The sequence below is a fragment of the Eutrema salsugineum genome, unplaced genomic scaffold (assembly GCF_000478725.1).
Source record: "Eutrema salsugineum unplaced genomic scaffold, Eutsalg1_0 scaffold_3, whole genome shotgun sequence".
Classification (NCBI taxonomy): domain Eukaryota; kingdom Viridiplantae; phylum Streptophyta; class Magnoliopsida; order Brassicales; family Brassicaceae; genus Eutrema; species Eutrema salsugineum.
The window spans coordinates 17,203,633-17,213,956 of NW_006256756.1; the positions used below are offsets into that span (position 1 = coordinate 17,203,633).

Sequence of the window (10,324 nt, forward strand, 5' to 3'; positions counted from 1 at the left end):
TCCAAAACGCGGGAATATAACAGATTTAAACAGCTTCATGACGACCCTTGCATCATTGGTAGGGCTGGTGACTGCTTCAACCCACTTAGAGACGTAGTCTACTGCTACTAAGATGTATTGGTTACCAAAAGAAGTAGGAAAGGGTCCCATAAAATCTATTCCCCAGACATCAAAAATTTCGACTTCGAGAATAAAATTTTGAGGCATCTCATTCCTTTTACTTATGTTGCCCATCCTTTGGCATTTATCGCATCGCGATATATAAGCTTGAGTGTCTTTGAACAAAGTAGGCCACCAAAAACCTGCTTGTAAGATCTTTGAAGCGGTTTTGAAAGTTGCGAAATGTCCTGCGTAAGACGAGCTATGGCATCCGAATAAAATTCCTTCCATCTCTTCTTCAGCCACGTATCTTCGGAATAACCCATCAGCACATCTCTTAGGGGCTTTAAGCTCACTCCAAGGATCGTTAATTGCTGCAGCAGTGTCTTTATGAGGTGTAGGAATGTTTGTTTGGTCCTTAAGATCTAGATAGTGAAGAGGTTTCCTATAAGTTTCGGATTTATCAAGCATACGTGTGCACTCACTTGAAATTTCTTCAAGGAAATTGCGTTCATCTTTTGCGGGTGAAAGCGTGACACTTAAAGGGTCGTCTAGAAGCAGATCTTCGTAGACTTCCTCAATAATTCCGTCTAACTCATCAACCCAACAAATTTTGCCATCCAAAGTCGGTTTATCGAAACTTTTGTTCATGTCAAATTGCATAACTAGGCCGGCTAGATGAAGGTCGATTTTTCCTTCAGGAACATTGATTATGGCTCCGGCTGTAGATAAGAATGGTCTTCCAAGAATAAGTGGATCCTTAGGTTCTTTTTCTAGTTCTAGAACTACGAAATCGTTTGGTATGGAACATGTTTCGATTTCGACGGGAACATCTACTAAGATACCTACAGGTTGTCTAACAGAACGATCAGCTAATACTAAGGAGATTTTAGTGGGCTTGAAAGTGTGATGTCCTAAACGTTTTGCTACTGAAAGAGGCATCATGTTTATGCTAGATCCTAAATCACAGAGAGCACGCTCAAAAGCTACATCATTGATGGTGCATGAAAGTACAAAGCTTCCAGGATCGTTTTTCTTTTCAGGGATTCAGCTTTGCAGGATAGAACTACATTCATGGTTATCATCATAACACCTTCTTCAAGAGTTAAAGAATTTATTAGAATACCCTTCAAGTATTTTCTTAAAGCAGGAATCATAGCACAAGCTTCTACGAAAGGTAGTTTCACATTTAATTGATCAATCAACTCTTTCAGCTTAGCTTTTTCTTTTTCTTTGTTAGGGGCTCTTAAGTCTCTAGGATATGGAGGTTTAGGTTTATAGACACGAGTTGGTGGAGGTGGAATCGGGTCTTCTCCAAGGATTTCCCGGGATGAATCTTCTCTTACTTCTTCTCCATCGTTCTCTCCTACCACTTCTTTTTCAACATCTTCATTCGTGATTCTTTCTTTTTCTTTCTCCTTTTCCTTACCCTTTTCCTCATCTTTGGGATCTTTAGGAAATTCAGGCTCTTTGTAAGCTAATCCACAGTGTGATAGCTTTCACATGATCGGAGGGATCTGCTTCACTTGAGCTTTCGAAAGAATTTTCACTTAGCTCCTCTTCAGAATTTTTTAACTTTTTAGAATTAGTTTTGACCATTATGCTAAAGAGGGTATCGAAATCCTTCTGCATCTCTTTTAGTTCAGATCTAAGATCACTAATCTTTTTACACCTAGATTTTTCAAGCTCTAGAATCTTTTTGTTTAGGTTTTCAGCTTCAGAAGAGGGAAAACTAGGATATGGAACAGGATTAGATTGAATAGCCGAGATTGGTTCAGAAGGTGGTGTCCAGGCAAGTTCAGAAGACAATTTCCCGCGGTCAGGTGGCTCACAACTGCAGTGAATCATGTCTTGGCCGCGGTCAGCAACAGCACGACCGCGGTGAAACCTTGCTTGGCCGCGGTCCGGATGAATGGACCCGCCGTGATCAGAAACGAATGGAAAATCTTGAATTTGATAGACTTCTGTAGTGTTCACCATCCCATGACCATAAGAATCCATTGGGTTGTCCCAGCCATCAAAGTTACACGTATTGTGTACCCTATTTGGTTGTTGCAATCCAAGATGACTCATTATGTGACGGAGACACTTTATAACTTCTGAAATTTCTTCTTTCTTCTCAGGAAGTGCAGAATTACCAAAGGTTACTTGATTTCGGATGCTGTTTCCTAAATTTTTAATGAAAACATGAGCATCTTCTACAGATCTAGTTGTGAAATATCCATTACTTGCTATATCAAAAGAGTGGCGCAACTCTGGAGTTATACCGCGATAGAAGATACTTAGCAGGTATTCCTCGGCATATCCATGGTGTGGACAATCTCTTTGGTATTCTCTAAATCTTTCCCAAGTATCTAAAAGATCTTCATCTTCTTTTTGTTTAAAAGTTCTTATCTTCTTTCTTAAGAGATTTGAAAGATTTCTAGAATAAAAACGATTCAGGAAAGCAGTTCTACACGCTGCCCACATTTTTAGTGAAGCAAGTGGCAAAGATTTTAGCCATTTGCTGGCCTTATCTCTAAGAGAGAATGGGAAAAGACTACACTTGTGGTAATCCCCATTTGCTGTAATGGTTGCACATAATTCTTCGAAAGTCTCGATATGGTCTATCGGGTTTTCGAAATTGTAACCATGGAATTGATTTTGTTGAACTAAATGGATATGGGGTACCTTAATTTCGGTTTTGCCATCCTCAAGTAAGGCTGGTTGAATAGCTCTTCGATCTCCCATGAACTTTTCGAGTGAATCGAAACTTCCAATCAGTTCATCATCATCTTTGTGTTTGACCGATCCGATTAGCTCATTGTCATCATATATCGGTTCTTCAAACTCATCATCAGTCAGGTCATCATCGCTTGGATCACCATCCACACGATTTGGTGGATCACCAAGAGTCCCGGGAACATGTTCCCGGTCTCTCATTGCAGAGAAACCTGAAAAATTCAAAAGAAAGAGTAAAAGTAAACAAGTGTTCTAATGGATTTAAGCTGGGATTCGCAACGAAACAAATCAAAGTCCCCAGCAACGGCGCCAAAAACTTGATTGCGAGCAAAAGCGGGGTTTGTTGTTTTCGTTTTACTAAGCTTCAGGTTTTAAATTTATAACCCATAAATGTCTGCAAGTGCACAGATGTGCGCTGTAGTACTTAGGGTATCGATCCACAGAGACTTAGTTGTTTCAGTACGAATTCACTGCAACGCTTAAATCAGATTAGAACTAAAAGGGTTTTGGTTTTGGTTTTGGGTTTTTGGTTGTCACTAAATCTAAACTAGAAAGCAAAGAAAACAAAAGCAATTGAAGGCAATTGAAACAAGTAAAAAGCGATTAAACTAAGGCTAAATTTTTAATGAAAACATGAGCTTCTTCTACAGATCTAGTTGTTGAATATCCATTACTTGCTATATCAAAAGAGTGGCGCAACTCTGGAGTTATACCGCGATAGAAGATACTTAGCAGGTATTCCTCGGCATATCCATGGTGTGGATAATCTCTTTGGTATTCCCTAAATCTTTCCCAAGTATCTAAAAGATCTTCATCTTCTTTTTGTTTAAAAGTTCTTATCTTCTTTCTTAAGAGATTTGAAAGATTTCTAGAATAAAAACGATTCAGGAAAGCAGTTCTACACGCTGCCCACGTTTTTAGTGAAGCAAGTGGCAAAGATTTTAGCCATTTGCTGGCCTTATCTCTAAGAGAGAATGGGAAAAGACTACACTTGTGGTAATCCCCATTTGCTGTAATGGTTGCACATAATGCTTCGAAAGTCTCGATATGGTCTATCGGGTTTTCGAAATTGTAACCATGGAATTGATTTTGTTGAACTAAATGGATATGGGGTACCTTAATTTCGGTTTTGCCATCCTCAGGTAAGGCTGGTTGAATAGCTCTTCGATCTCCCATGAACTTTTCGAGTGAATCGAAACTTCCAATCAGTTCATCATCATCTTTGTGTTTGACCGATCCGATTAGCTCATTGTCATCATATATCGGTTCTTCAAACTCATCATCAGTCAGGTCATCATCGCTTGGATCACCATCCACACGATTTGGTGGATCACCAAGAGTCCCGGGAACATGTTCCCGGTCTCTCATTGCAGAGAAACCTGAAAAATTCAAAAGAAAGAGTAAAAGTAAACAAGTGTTCTAATGGATTTAAGCTGGGATTCGCAACGAAACAAATCAAAGTCCCCGGCAACAGCGCCAAAAACTTGATTGCGATCAAAAGCGGGGTTTGTTGTTTTCGTTTTACTAAGCTTCAGGTTTTAAATTTATAACCCCTAAATGTCTGCAAGTGCACAGATCACTACAAGAAAACAATCGTTTTCCAATGGTCCATTACGACGGTTTTTAAATCGTCGCAAATTTACGACGATTTTACGACGATCGTACGTCTAATTTAAAAACCGTCGTAAAATCGTCGTATGTAAAAATCGTCGTAAACTCGACGTACAATTTACGACGAATTACGACGATTATACATCGATAAAGAGAGATTTGCTAGTAAATGTAAAATCATCGTAAATTCGTCGCATAATTACAACGAATATACGACGACTACATTTCGATGTACATATTACGACGATTGTACGTCGAAAAAGGAGTTAGGTGAAAAAAATTTAAAACATGTTTACCTAACAATTGTAGATGAAAAATTTTATCGCAAAATCGTCGTAAACTCGTCGTAATATTATTGTTGAATGTAAAACCGTCATAAAAAGTCGTCGTAAAAGCGTTATAAAGCCCGAAATTTTCCTATAAATAGATCTTCATTCCTTCATTCAATCACAACACATCATCATTCAAACATAACAGCATCTTCATCTTGGAGACCCATTGTAGGTCTCTTAAATTTTAGTATAGTGTTGTAAAACCTTATATATTGGGTTGTCCATTGCTGAAAACCCGAATTAAGAGTTATATTACTTTGAATCAAAGAAGTAATAATATTATAAGGTTAATTTACTTCATTCACGTGGCTAGACGTGACACAAGAGACCACCTCCTTTAGTGTCTAATCAATAAAAAGAGATAGTATTTTGAGTTTATTTTCAAGATGTCTATATACGAGCTAAGAAGTTGGATGTATATGCGTAAAGATTCAGATGGGGCGTTGACAGAAGAGTTCAGGAACGGGTTAGAAATATTTATGTATCAGGCTACAAATATGGAGAGAACGAAAGATAGTGGGAAGATGTTTTGTCCTTGTTTGAAATGCAAGAATACGAGGTATACACTAACCAAAACCGTGTGGACGCATTTATTAAATAGAGGGTTTATGCCGCAATATTTTGTTTGGTATCTACATGGAGAAGGATATGGCAGTAATACTCCTGGGAATGCTGGTAGTAGTAGTAATTATCAAAGTCATGTTGATATTGATGAATCGAATTATGGTCATCAGCCTAATCAGTATCAATATGACCAAAGTGTAGATCATGATAGGATGCACGAAATGGTGCCTGATGCATTTCATGAAACGCATACGGGTAATGCTGTTGAGGAACCTAATGTAGATGCCAAACGATTTTATGATTTGTTAGACAATGCTAATCAGCCAATCTACGAAGGATGTAGAGAAGGCTTGTCTAAATTATCGTTGGCAGCTAGGATGATGTCAATTAAAACAGATCATAACCTGGTTGAGGTTTGCATGGATGATTGGGCTGATCTTCTGAAGGAGTATCTACCGGAGGATAACTTGGCAGCGGGAACATACTACGAAATTCAGAAGTTGATTTTTAGTCTTGGTCTACCTTCTGAGATGATAGATGTATGTGTTGACAATTGTATGATTTTTTGGAAAGACGATGATCAGCTGGAGGAATGTCGATTTTGCCATAAACCAAGATACAGGCCTCAAACTGGTGGGCGTAAAAGGATACCGTACCAACGTATGTGGTATCTCCCTATAACTGATAGGTTAAAACGGCTTTATCAATCTGAAAGGACAGCTGCATCAATGAGATGGCATGCGGAACATACACAAGTAGATGGAGAAGTTGTTCATCCATCAGATGCAAAGGCATGGAAACACTTCAATATGGTATACCCAGATTTTGCTAAGTTCAAATGGAATGTCTATCTTGGTCTGTGCACTGATGGTTTTAGTCCATTTGGTATGTCTGGTAGACAATATTCATTATGGCCAGTAATCCTAACTCCTTATAACCTTCCTCCAGATTTGTGCATGCAAAGGGAATTTCTTTTCCTAAGTATTTTGGTTCCAGGTCCAAATCATCCGAAGCGAGCTCTCGATGTATTTCTTCAGCCACTCATACATGAGTTGAATCAGTTATGGTATACTGGCGTTCGTACATATGACTGTTCTACGAGGAAAAATTTTACTATGCGAGCTGTGCTTATGTGGACAATAAGCGATTTCCCCGCTTACAGTATGCTATCAGGATGGACTACACATGGGAGGCTATCTTGTCCTTATTGTCTTCATCGAACTGATGCGTTTCAGCTAAAACATGGTAGAAAAACTTGTTGGTTTGATTGTCACCGGAGGTTTTTACCGGATAACCATCCATATCGGAGGAACAAGAGGTTATTTTTTAAGAACAAAAATGTACGTGTCCCTCCACCCGTTAATTTAACAGGAGCTGATATACAGGCGCAAATAGATCATTGGAGGGCAGAAGAAACAGTAACTCATGGGGGAAACTGGCACACTCCTGCAAATATGCCTGAAGGTTATGGAGTTCATCATAATTGGCACAAGAAAAGTATCTTCTGGCAACTACCTTATTGGAAAGATCATCTGCTCAGACACAATCTTGATGTCATGCACATTGAAAAAAACTTTTTTGATAACATCATGCATACAGTTATGAACGTAGCGGGAAGAACAAAAGACAATGGTACATCAAGATTGGATTTGCCTGATTTATGCAACAGAAGTGAGTTGCATCTACCGAGAAACGAGAAATCACCAGTTCCTGTATTTCGGTTGAGTGCAGATCAAAAGTCAGCATTGTTCAGATGGGTTTCTTCTGACGTTAAATTTCCTGATGGGTATGTCTCTAATCTTTCCAAATCTGTTGAGAAGGGGGTAAAGTTTGCTGGGATGAAAAGCCATGACTGCCATGTCTTTATGCAACGATTATTTCCATTTGGATTTGCTGAACTCTTGCCCAAAAACGTCCATGAAGCTATTGGAGGCATTGGTGCTTTTTTTCGGGATCTTAGTACACGAACATTATCAGTTGATGTAATATCACAACTAGCATTGAATATTCCAATCTTGTTGTGCAATTTGGAAAAGATCTTCCCACCATCATTTTTTGATGTTATGGAACATCTTCCTGTTCATCTCCCATACGAAGCAGAGCTCGGTGGACCCGTTCAGTACAGGTGGATGTATCCGTTCGAGCGTTTCATGAAGCATCTTAAAGGTAAAGCCAAAAACCTAGCTAAAGTGGAAGGCTCAATTGTGGCGGGAAGCTTAACGCAAGAGACTTCACACTTCACTTCATACTATTTTGCACCGAATGTACGAACACGCAAAAGAGCTACTCGTCGATATGATGATGGAGGAGTTGGCCATACATATGCCGTTGAAGGTGTACCTGACATATTCTCGCCGATCGGACTTCTTAGTGGAAAACTAAAAGATGTTTGGTGGTCCAATGAAAAAGATTATCACAATGCACATACGTATATCCTGTTAAATTGTGAAGAGTTGTCATCGTATGAAAGGTACCTTTTTAATTAATAATATCTTTATATGATCGAGTTGTCAGTATTAATAACTATTTGTTGTTTTTCTCAGCACATTTGTTGATGAGGTTAAAGAATGCATATCTGGGGTTTCTGAAACTGAAATCAATGATCGTAAAGATCAACACTATGCCCAGTGGTTAAAAGGGCAAGTACGTATAAAATTTTAATTAAAAGAGTACTACTTTAATTTGCTATATATCGAAATCAAGAAATCAAAGCGGAATTTTTTTCTTATTAGGTGGACCCGAATGATCCGGATGAAATTCCAACATGGTTCCATGAGTTACTACTAGGTCTGATGGCAAAAATAACTACAGCCTCAATGTATTTCACTCGGGGCTATGTTTTTCACACATACTGTCACGGTGCAAAGCGGGCGACAACAAACTATGGAGTTTGTGTGAGGGGTGAAATTGATTTTTATGGAGTTTTGCAAGAAATAATTGAAGTAGACTATCCTGGATTGTTAAGGCTGAAAACTGTTCTCTTCAAATGTGATTGGTTTGATCCAACTGTTGGACGAGGGGTACGTCTAAACAAGTTTGGAGTTGTTGACGTGAACAAATCACGACGGTACAACAGGTTTGAGCCATTTATATTAGCTTCTCAAGCCGAACAGGTAACGTTTCTGCCATACCCTCGAGTTCGATCAACAGGAATTTCATGGTTAGCTGTAGTTAAAGTGGCCCCGAGGGGCAAGATTGTAGGGGTTAAGGATGTTCCACTTCAACAGGACACTTGCGTAGATCTGTCTGAACCAGATGTTGATGAGAATATTTTCTTAATAGACCCTCGGAACAGGCAACTTGAAGATCTTCCCGATGATACAGAAGAAGAAGGTGATGATGAGTTTGCTGAAACCGATGAAGACGATTTGGCGGAAGAAGACAGTGATGGTGATGAAGTAATAGAGGAAGATGAATCTGATTAAGTTTCATGCATTGTATTTAGTGAATGTTTGTTATTATGTAATTTGTAACTTTGTTTGTTTGAATTTTTTAAAAACCATAAAATTTGATTTTACGACGGTTTTACGACGGTTTTTCTAAACCCTAAACCCTAAGTCTAGGTTTTAAGCCCTGAATGAATAGGGTTTCAACATTACGACGTCTTTACGACGAACCATCGTAATATCGTCGTAAAGTTACGACGGTTTTACGACGAGTACACTATTTCGTCGTAAAAGCGTCGTAATGTTGAAATCCAAGAATTTAAATCTTTTATATCTTATTGGTTGTAAGGTATTTCACAATTGTTTTTGATTGGTTATCTTATTTTATATGAAATGCTATCAATCTGATCAAAATCAAAAATTTGAAAAAAAACATACATATTTACAATTTCATGCATGTTTTCGTAAATGTTAAGTGAAAGGTTATATATTAGATTACAGAATTTCATTTTTTACTATCTCATGTCATAAATCCATCATACATGCAAAGTTGTAAACCTTTTATTATATGTTAGGATACAATAACCTTTGCATTGTTCTTTATGCAATATCCCATTTATAAGATTTAGGGTTTACTCACTTTTTTAAAAAACATCGTAAAACCGTCGTAATATAATCATAAATTTACGACGATTTTACGACGATTAGACCCAAAATCGTCGTACAACCGTCGTAACGTTTGCACCGGATAGGCTCTTGATCCGAGGTACGAGGTTATAAATGTTTAGACGTTACGACGATTTTACGATGGTTTTGGGTTTAATCGTCGTAAAACCGTCGTACAGTTACGACGATTTTACGATGATCCCATCACGACACGTGTCGTGTAATGCAGTGGACCGACTGTTATACAACCAAATCGTCGTAAACCGTCGTAAAGTTACGACGATTTTACGACGATCACAAAATCTATATAAGGGACGCGAGATTTCTTCATTCGTCGCTCATTCCTCTCTTCCCTCTCTCTCTCTAGAAATCTCTCTATCTCTCTAAAAAACAAAATCTCTCCTTCTCTCCCTACTCTCCAGCCAATTAATTTGTAAGTATTTTTTTTTTTAAATTAATTTCATTACATATTATTTTAGATTAGGTTCGGAATTTTGATTTAGGTTCGGAATTTAGATTTAGGTTTCGGAATTTAGATAGGCCCGGATTTTGTAAATTATAATAAAAAATTTTTGAAAATTAGTAACAAATTTTTTAAAATTTTGTAGATTCTGTCTCGATGGCTCCTCGGGCTAAGAGATTTCACTACCGACAGCTCGTCGATTCTGACGGTACGTCCCCGTCTACCTCGGCGACCGGATCAGCCATCCCGGAGTCCTCGGGAACACAACGGACGGTTTCCCAACCGATCGTTGTTCCGCAGCCGGCACCGCCTCCACCACCACCAGCCGAACCAGCGGCTCCGGCACAAGCCGAGCCTGAGGCTGATCCGATCCCGCCTGTACCGTATGCCAAGTTTACGGTACAGGATCTTCTAGCACAACCCGGTCGTGGGACCATGAACAAACTCGACCCGGATCGAGCCCCCGGCACCTATTGGTACGT

At 38.9% G+C, this 10,324-nt stretch overlaps 2 non-coding genes across 2 annotated transcripts; both read left to right on the plus strand.

Moving 5' to 3' along the window:
• The first annotated feature begins 2,401 nt into the window (after positions 1-2,401).
• On the plus strand, positions 2,402-2,509 carry LOC112085850. The gene has a single exon (XR_002899137.1). It is a non-coding gene; the product is annotated as a small nucleolar RNA R71 (small nucleolar RNA).
• A 1,059-nt stretch (positions 2,510-3,568) lies between these two features.
• Positions 3,569-3,676, plus strand: LOC112085863. The gene has a single exon (XR_002899150.1). It is a non-coding gene; the product is annotated as a small nucleolar RNA R71 (small nucleolar RNA).
• The last annotated feature ends 6,648 nt before the right edge of the window (positions 3,677-10,324 follow it).